This window comes from Gouania willdenowi, chromosome 3 (genome assembly GCF_900634775.1).
Source record: "Gouania willdenowi chromosome 3, fGouWil2.1, whole genome shotgun sequence".
In the NCBI taxonomy this organism is placed as follows: domain Eukaryota; kingdom Metazoa; phylum Chordata; class Actinopteri; order Blenniiformes; family Gobiesocidae; genus Gouania; species Gouania willdenowi.
Window position 1 is genome coordinate 19,379,831 of NC_041046.1, and position 10,925 is coordinate 19,390,755.

Consider the following 10,925-nt stretch of genomic DNA (forward strand, 5'->3'; position numbering starts at 1 on the left):
CGCCGTAACCTGATGAACACCTCCCAAAAATCTTGACTATGTGTCACAATGACACAGATCGCAAGGGCTGTGATTGGTCCACCATTTTTCAACTTTTTGCGGCGCAGGTGTTTTTTCTACAATGAATCAAGTAGAACAGAGAACTGAGAAGGTTAAAAAGTGTGTGTGTGTGTTTCATTAAAAACAGACGATGTGTGTTTCATTAACAGCAAACATTGACTGACATGCTGCGGAGGCTGCCAGAGGACCGCAGACATGACGTTATGTTTAAAGTCTACAGCTTGATCCATTACAGTTTTACACTTTACTATGCTTTATGTTTGTTTTATGTTCATATTGAAGAATGAAGCCCAAATTTTCAAAAACTTTTGATGTTTGTTTCCAACACCATACATACATGGATATGTAGGCAAGTATTCATCCTGAAAGAAATTACATTTTAAGATGCTTAAGACATAAAACATTGTTAAATGTGATCAGAAGATAAAAAGGGCTTTTCATGCTCCTCCTCCATGCACCATGCACACAAACCTCTAGCAGTATGGCAGTAGATTGCAAAGCGACACGTTCCCTCGACGCACAACTCTTGTTGACCACTGCGTCATGTTGACGCCGTAGCTACGGAATAGCTCGTGACGCAGTAGCATGATTCAGGCTTTAGCTTTAAGCCTGATATATGGTTCTGCGACAAGTTGACGCGGTGGCCACACGTAAAGTTTTATTATTTCCTTTCATGGCTGCAGCACATGAAGCACCGCCAAACATAAATATGTGTGTTTAATCTTTTTATCACTACTTTGCCTCGTCTCTGTACCTACAGTGTGTGTGTGTGTTTCATTAACAGTAAACAAAGACCAACATGCAATGGAGGCTGCCATCGGAGCAGACATGACATTATGTTTGAAGTAAGTTTTACAACGCTGCTGCACTCCCAACTCGCTGCTTCCCGGGCCCTTGGACTAGGTTACCTCGCTGCCCTCTCTCCGCTCTATGGCGGGGTTGAAGTCCCCTCGACCCGATCGCTCAATACACTTTTATACTTTGTTTGCATATTGCATATGCTTATATTGAAAAAAGCACATATTGTGAAACTGAGGGTGAGACCCGGACCTCATTGGAGGAAGCGGGGAGTCAATTAAAGACGTTATGCCCCAAGAGTTATTTCAGCAAAAACGTGCAAAATATTACCAACAATCATCCCGCTATGTGAATGCTACTCCAGTAAACCTGTTCTAACCAGAAACAAGATTGGCATGAGTTTAGCAACATTTCTAAAGTTCCAGATAATGCTTATCTTCCAGTTGCATTCCTTGAGTTCTTGGATGTGTTCAGACAAACATACAGTATAATCATTCCTACTACTGTTTAGTACGGTGGCTGGGAAGTGTCAGGTGAATGCATTTACAGAAACGAACACAAATGCAAACAGGTCACAACACAAATGCAAACCGGCCACAACGGAAGTGTTTCCGGCGGACCGGTATTACAGACGGACGGGTATTATGATATGATGGCCTGATATGAAAAATATAAGAGTATCGTAATCAACTTTCACTTACTTTCATACGCGTTTCGATGTCTTCTTCTTGTTCTTAACTGTTCTGGTGGGTTAAAAACATCTGCCAGAAACGTGTCCGTCTGTAATACCGGTCCGTCGGAAATACTTCCGTTGCGGAGACCCGGTGGCCGGGAAGTGTCAGGTTAATGCATTTAAAGAAATGAACACAAATGCAAAAAGGTCACAACAGGAATGCAAAATGGCCACAACGGAAGTGTTTCCGACGGACCGGTATTACACTGACGTACTTCAGCATTGTGAACGCTGATGATTTCTCCGATATTTTTTCTTTCAATTAGACATACAATTCACAATTTAACGGATAAATTCCATTTCACTCACTTTTTCCAAGTGAGAGACAAAAATGCAACATAATCATGAAGTTCATTATACATCTGTTGAAGCAATGTGAGTGGAGGAATAATTATTTTTTACAGCTTTTTGTGAAAGCTGTTCCAAAGCAGCTTGACCTTTTATTTGTTGAGAACCACTAAGGATTCTTGTAAGTCAGCAAATGAATTGTGACAGAGTTTAATGCCATCCGCTGCACCCACATGAAAAGAGACGTAAATTATTTACGCTACATGTGGCTCATATCTTGTAAAATCCCACATAGAAGGTGTTTGTTTGCTGTCAGAATGAAAGTGACAATGACAGATTAGGAATGTAACATGCTCATACAGAACAGATATTGGTGTTGAAATGATGCAACCTTATTGCAAGAATTATCATGAAAAAATATTGGATCAAGCATGCATGCCTAATGTGTATTTTAATGTGTCCAAAAAAGAGCGTTTGCATAATTTATAAGTGAAGAGTAGAAAACTTCAGAGAGAACAAAGAAGTAAAGTTACTAAAGAACTAAAGGTAAAGGACATACTATTTACCCAAATAAAAACCATCCACTCATTACCATTAGATCATTACCACTGCATTTAGTTGGCTCACACTTTAGGAAAATACATGTGAAATGTTCATTGCAGGTTATAAATCAATTGAAAAAAATATTTAGCATCTTGTTAAAACTTCACAATAAATAAACCTTAAAATGATGCATGGCAAACAACACCGCTGAGCTGTTTAGCTCTGTTCAAAGAATGCTGATATCTTCTCAGCGTTGACCTGCTTGTTATGAGTAACTTCCAGTAGAGCTGTTTCTTCTTGGTATTACAAAAACAAAACTATGCCCTGTTGGGAAGGGGCCACATCTAAAGTCAACACAGTGGCAGTTTTCCCAGGCTCTGGAAACCTTGCGGTAATTTAGAAAGTTCACACGAGAATAGCAGGTCAAACTGCATTAGATTCAAAGACAACTGCTGCTATGCACACGTAATGAAATGCTATGTATGCATAAGTGCAGGAGTTACATGACTTCTGCATCATGAATTCATGTGTTAATTCTAAGTTATAATGAAGTGAATCAGTTGTGAAATTTTATTAGAATGAGATACTTGATATAATAAAATGTTTTTTCATTAAAGAGTAGAGGGTCCTTTTACCTCCAACACGCACATGCAGCAATTTCTTTACTACTTATGCCCATGTTTTTACCCCATAGGAAATACACACACACACATATATATATATATATATATATATATAATTTATCAGTGCGTGATGAGGTTAAAATTCTTCATCTGTTTAATCACCTGATTTTCTGTGGTTAATGCAGGATTATTTGCATTGTTACATGTAATAGGAAAATGACATAAACATTCTGTTCTTAAATTTTATTCTAAATGTAGTGCAAAATAAATGCAAGTGTAATAACATAGCTGTGATTTTTGTGTAAATTTTAACGTCTTCAAATATGAAAAACATTATTTTCAGATAGCTACTATTAACATTTGCCTTTATTAGGAAGTAAAATAAACACAATTAAAGAAGGAAGTGTCCACAGAGTAAGGTTATTTAGCCAGGGCAATGTCAATGTTAAAATACTATGATTGAACACTGGAAACATGTTGGAAATGCAGTAATTCAATTTATCAATGTCTGGTTGGGAGTGATAGTAAAAGTGTAGAATAAAGAGGAACTTGGTGGTACGTAATGGCGAAGGGAAGCTTTATTGAGTAAAATGTGGCAAATAATAGTGAAAAAGGGCAAAATGTGGAACAAAAAGAGGCCAAATGTTGGGGAAAAAGGAAACAAGTGGTATTTATTGGGCAAAAGTTAGCTTATTTGGATGAAAAGTGACAAATACATTAAAGAAAGGACAAAAATTAGGTAAAATTAAAAAAAAAAAATAGATATTTATTGGCAAGAGGTAACTAAAGTCGGAAAAAAGTGTCAGAACTATTTGAAAAGGGGCAAACATTAAACAAAGGAAGTTCCAAAATGGCCAAAGAAAATAGGTAAAAGGGGGTTCAAAAGTTCCCCCTTTTAAGTTTTTCTGGGAAATAATTAAAATTATGAATTAAAAAAAACCACATGTTGAGCATCACTGACTTAATAACAGCTTCTAAATGGTGTCACTGATAATGTAGTGGGCTGGTCTGGACACAAAATGCCAGGGCGGAAGTTTTGTCCCAGTCCACCCTGTATGAGATTCAATTTAAACCTGTTCAGTTGTTTAACTGTAGATGATTCAATGAACAAGACAGGCCTGAGAAAAGATCAAAGTACACATTCACACCTGTCCTCATGCCATGAAATACACTGTGTCAACCTGGGAGTTTCATTCCCAGATATTAGGCTTTTCAATTTCAAGCGCTGCATAAGCGGCACTATTTATGGTTACATTTGCTTTGCCTGCTCGAAAACCGTTTTCTTTTCACCTTCGAAAGGAAGTGTGTGTATGTAAATGCACAAAGGTGTCCCCTGGCATCTCAGTCATTCCCATCAGCCTCCATCCTCTTTTCTTCCACCACCATGCCTGAAATGTTCTCTGTTGCCTTGGCAACCCAATGGCTAGCCGGGCCGCTGGCTTTGTCGATACAGAGCCACTTCTGTTCCTGACCCCAAGCAGCTGAAGGAAGACTCAAAGGTGGAGCTGAGAAAGGTACAAGCTCATTTTTTTTTTTCCTCTTCAATGAGACACGTTCTTGACCACAAACAGGAACACCGCTCCAATCCAGCACAGAGAAGTCTTTTACGATGTGTGCAGCTCTGAAAGCTGAGCTGCATATAAATCCTGGACGTATGTAGGAATGGAGGTGCAGGTCAGTGAGGGTTCGCTAAGTTAAAGACACTATTGTGTCCACAAACAATTGAAATAAACTGAAAGTACAAACTAGTAGCCTTTTTTCTTGAACTGATTGCTTTATTTGGCACTTCTTTTTTTGTTGTGATTCTAGCACGACACTAGACCTTTACTTTAACATATTGTGCTGAAATGAGGCCATGCTTGTAAAACAACACTACAGAGAGTTTGCACAGTACAGAAACGTGGTATAAGAATGTTGATTTTTTTTTTTTTTTATGAACATACAAATGTATTATTCATAATATCAAAGGCATTACAATGAATGGACAGCGTGGATCAAAAAACAGCAGTAATTATGTTCAAAACTAAAAATAACTTACAAAATATGTTCAAAGAGAGAGGAGGGTATTATCCCCTCAGAGGTGATCTAAACTGGAAACAGCCCATTCACAACACAAGCATGATAAGTAGATGTATATCCATCTGTGGGGTGAAGCTATGGAATGCGTTACCAAATTCAATGATATATAGTAGAAATGTGTTCATATTTAAAAGGTAAAACGACATTGTGATGTAAAAGTGATTCTGGTCTTCAGAAGAGTGTATGAAAAGGAGCAGTAAAGTGTATTTTCTAAAAGTATCAAGAATATGTATGTATGTATTAATGTATGTATGTATGGGTGTATGCATGTGTGTATTTTTGCTTTGATTATCGATTAATATTCTATACGTATACAATATATGTATGTTTTTTTGCTTGTGGGAAAGCTAAGGCTTTTGGCCCTTTTCCTTTGGTCTAACCAGAGTGTAGACTGTTGATGCTCTGACATTGACCAATAAAACAAACCAAACCAAAACAAAGTAAAAAAAAAAAAAAACTGTTTCATTCTTAAGTCTAACAGTCATGCTTAAAGCTGATATCCGCAGGATGAAAAGAAAGAGATCAAATTTAAAAGCGAACGTCTCGATGCCCCTCCCTAAAGACCAGTGTTGGGAACGTTACTTTAAAAAAGTAATTAGTTATAGTTACTCACAACTTGAGCCAAAAAGCAACTGCGTTAGTAATTGACTCTATAATAAAAGTAACTCATTACCAAGGAAAGTAGCTTTTTGCGTTACTGTTAGAAAAAAAAAAAAAGTTGCTATATGTCGACAAAGTCTTCACTCCTGGATATAATGTCTACTTCACATGTACGTTCTTGCCTTTGACCACAATTAATTTAAAGTAGTGTTTGGATCGTCACCTTAAAAATGCCAACTTTTCATCAGATTGCTCCACGCTCGCCATCACTGCTGCTTCATCAACTCTGTAATGGTTGTGTGTGTGGCGCGTGTGCTGGCACATGTGTAAAAACACTGGCTCTGATTGGCTACCATGAAACATGACGCCACCTAAGCCAATCATAATCACTCACCTTGTTTTGAACCCACCTCCTCACTACAGCTGCGTATGAAGCCATTGGTGCTTTTGGATAACAGTTTATTCAACCAATGCATGTAACCCACCGCATTTAGCGTTCAGTAACGATAACGGCGTTGTAAAGGCGTAAAAAGCAATTCCTTAGATTACCCGTTTACTGAAAAAATAAAACGCCGTTACCTAAAGCCGTTATTTTAAACGCCGTTATTTCAAACACTGCTAAACAGCTCCACTTCCTCCCTCGGCTTCTGCCAACCTACCAGAAGCCACGCCTCTCCTTTTGTGCACGCGCATCGCGGAACATAACAACAATGTTAAACACACCAACACACGCGTAGTATTGTTTTTCACAATTAAAACACTTATGGTAGTTTGATTAAAACATGTTTATTACCGGTACATGAGAAATGTTGTCAAATCAAGGTCGTTCAGAATCCTTTTAAAAGGCACGAGTCCCCCCCACCTTTGAAAAGCAGCTCAGAGATAAATTCTGCTGTGGTCACAAGAACATTTATCCACAAGTTTTGTACCTGGATTTTTCTTTAGCTTTTTTTAGTAGAAGCTTTGGCGTTTCGGAGCGCTCCTCCATGATGCTATGCTGCTCAGAGTGATTACCTGTTTGCTGTTGTGAGGCGCGGCCTTGTTTTTGTGCACAATTTACGCACGCACATTCACTTTGATTGACAGTCTCCGCTACAGGAAGTGGAAGCCCATTGGCTGGACGATCGCGATTGCAATTTGTATAGGGGTCTACAGGACAAAGGCGGGACTTATATACATTGACGTATATGAATGACCACAGGCAGCAGACCATAGTAAAAGACTGGTTCGATATTTTTTTGCATTTCAAAAGAATGATACATAAACATAGATTTCTCAGAAAGTTCGGATATCCCTTTCAAATGAGCACAACTCAGTTGGGTTGGAGACGGGGACATAAGGAAGACAGGGAAGATAAAATCAACACTCAGCTAAAGACAAGATGACAAGCTTATAAAATGACAAACCAGAGAGAGAGTGTAGAGGGTGGAGAGTGCATGAGTTAAGCGTTTACTATTCGTATTTCAATGAATGAGAATACATTTTGAGTGAGAATTTTAAAATTCCATTCCCCAGAGTTCCCTTAATACTAACCAGAGTAAAAATGAGATTTTGTTTAGATTGCATGTTACACAACAAAGAGGCCAGGGTTGGGGTCAATTATAATTTTCAGTTACAATTACGTTTTCAATTACCCATGTTCAATTACGATCAAATTATGATTACAGTGAGTAGCATTTTTTCAAATTATAATTAAATTACAGTTGTTTTTTTCCTCAGCTAGTCAATTATGCTAATGTATTTAATTATTGTATTTTTTATGTTGTCTTTTATATTGCTGTGTGTGCACTTTTATGGAGCTGCTTTTTAAATCTCATTGTACTGTGTATAATGACAATAAAGGCTTTCAATTCAATTCCAGTTACATTCTCTTTACTAAATTTCAATTTCAATTAATCACAATTAATGAGCCTGAAAAAAATAACCTAATAAAAGTTAACCTTCCTCTTGTGTTAGCTTTCTGTTAGCATCTCTAATGATAACAGGTCCTAAACCAGCTGAAAAATACACTAAAAACAAATATATGTATATATATATATATCATCTAATTTCTTTCCTATTTATTGGTTACCTTGTTAGGCTTCCTAATCAATGAAAATATAGGTTTTAATATTTTTGGTGTGGACGTCTGAGCCTTTGTTGTGTCTGTATGGCCCTCGATTTCAATTTTTTATATGGTAAAGTGTGGAAAAGCTTGATATGAAACACATTTTAATAATTGTTAACTACATATGTGTAGAACTGTACATAGAACTGTAACATGGTTTCCCAGTTTTGTGTTAAATTCTAATTGACAATTTTTATAGAATTTTCTTGGCAATTACAATTACAAAGTCGATTATCTAAAATCAATTACAATTTAATTGCAATTACCACAATAACATCTTTTTTAAAATTACATAATTGTCACTATTTATTAATTACACAATTACAATTATAATTGACTGCAACCCTGAAAAGCACTATGGGTTTATGGAGCGCCTGCCCTGCTCGTTCTCTTGCCTTTGCTCTTGTTACTGCAGTATACTCCCACATGTACAGTGTGTTGGGGTAATTGGAGCCCTTTTACTGACTCAGTTCCCAGAGCGCGTCATAGAAAATGCTGTTCTTTCATGTTGTGGGAGGTTTCATGCTGCATTTATGTAAACAAGACAATATATTGCAATACTGAAACGTATCAAGATTAATCGTCATCATCATCGTCTATTGCAATATTGCTTGGCGGGGGTGTTAATATGATGGCATTTTTCAAAATTCTCACAGTTTCACGGTATATGATCATTGAGTTGAAAAGGCCATAAACAGAGTAAATATGCATAAAGTTAAAGTCAAATACTATAAGAGCATGGTTATTTTTCCAACTGCAATTTTTGGGGTATTTTTTCAAATTCCAAAAAAGCCTACTGTATCCCAGTCTTTATTGTGAGCCCATTATCGTCTATCGTATTTGTAGCAGACCTATAAATTATAGGTACTGTATATACGTTTGCTGCTGGGACAAATTTGATAATAGAAACCTCAGATTTTGCGTATTGCAAATGTAAGTAGGTTACATTAAAATATAAATACAGCAGATGATATCATGATATGTGATTAATAACGGGTTGGTAAAATGTGATACTGATTTTTTATATAGGTTAAAAACAAAGTCAAAGACAAATTTGTAGTGACAAACCTGCAGCCCTTTGGTCTCAGAACATTTCCTGTTCAGCATAGATTTCTCTCCAGAATAACAGGTGCTCTTTAATGAGAACCAAAAGCCCCCACACTGATATACCTACATGAAATCTGTCACCGTTCCCAAGCTTATTGTCGTCGTTTTACATTGTGGACGAGCTGAACTTCCTTTTCTCTTGTTCTGTTGTGGGGATTTTAATGAAGTGTCAGGAGAGTGGTTATCACTTTGTCTTCTCAGCTGTATCTCATCAGCCTTAATTGCCTGGATGTGTCTTGATTGAACTTGTACTTGATGTGAGTTTGTGTGTGAGCGTGCGTGTGGATTTGGCAGCACAAATTGTTCTGTTTTAACAAGATCTTTTAGTTCTGTAGATGATCTCCTCAAAGGACATCCAGACATGTGGAACTTACTCAAAGGCTTTATCGTGCAACTGTTTCAAGCTTGCAATCTGTTTAAACAGAGAATTTTACTTTTTAAGTCTCATCTTCTAGTCCTTGAAAGTGTGAAAAACAGCAAACAAAATAGGAACAGGATGTATATGTCGATTCAAAATCAACTAACCCTCATTTTAAAACAGCTAAGAAGAAGAATATTTCTTGGTTTGACTTCACACTGTGATCACCCGGAGCAACAGAGAAATAGATCATCACTTGTTGTGTTGACACTGACAGTAAAAGATACAAATGACATCCGTATCTTAATAAGATAATTACTCAGTGAAAAGCTTTGTACAAATAAGATGATCTGCCCCCTCCTGCACTCACTCATCTTCATTCAGCTTGGAAGAGCTTTGAAGACAAACAGAGAACACCCAAGCTGTGCAGAGCACTACAGGATGATACAACCCAAGCCTTATAAGGGTTTCCTTCAGACTCTAGATACTGCTTGAGATCTTGGCTGCATCCAAATAGTCCTTCCTATCTCCTTACCTATCCACTTTTCCTTCACCCTAGGAAGTGGTGGCCATGATAAAGAACGTCCGAGTTCTCTTTAAGCTCAGGAAAGGAGGCTCAGTGCTTCCTTTTTACCTCCTTTAGCCTAACATTTAAAGGGAAACGCACACCCCAGCACTCATGGAACCTCTTGATGACCTTACCAATGCAAAAATATGCCTTGAACAACTTTAAATAATCTAAAACCCATATCTTATTATATGTAAGACATACTATCAGATTATAACTGACATAAAACAAGAAAAAGGGATCAAAGACATTTTCATCCACATTATGTTTTATTCAACATAATTCATATTTCTGAGTGGAAGGTGAGTGTGAGCAACCATTCTCAATGTGACGTTCTTTTAGTTTCACTTTTGTTCCTCGTAGCATGGTAACCTCTTTTCCTTTGATTTCAGGGGAAAGTGTTATAAATGTGCTTTTAGTAATTTTCGGAAATTTGTAGTTTTTCACCACGACAGACGTCACTAACCTTCGTGGACATCAGATTATTACGTCACCTAGTGGACGTGCATCTGATTGTAAAAACAAACGTGATGGCTGTTTCCTAACTCCTCTACTAACACCTCTCCTGACACCTTTCCTAAACCCTGTGACGTCATCTAAGGGGTTATGGAAAAGTGGACAGGAAAGGAGATAGGATGGACTAATCAAACGCAGCCCTTGTCGAGCTGATTATCTTTTGTCCACAGATGCTCTGATTGTCTTTAATAACATCATTTTATGTCTCAATAAAGTACAGCATCAATTCTCAATGGCTCCTGATGATGAGTGAACCTGTTTACGGTCTGGGAAGGACCTAGTGGTGTGGTCCCTGGAGAAGTGGGTATACTCTCAATTTTTGCCTTTCACATTCACTTTCCTCACCTTTACAGCGTGTGTAGCAACAAGTCTCTAACTCTCTCATCTTGATGAAATTAAAATGAATCAGCTCTCAGCTGACAAGTCCAACATAAGAGACATTAAGTATTTATTTATTTTTGACCAGCCGTCCGCGCACCACACAGTACAAGTCAGCGACCAACTTTTGAGAATCGCTGGTTTAGAGTATGAACAGAATGCAACCC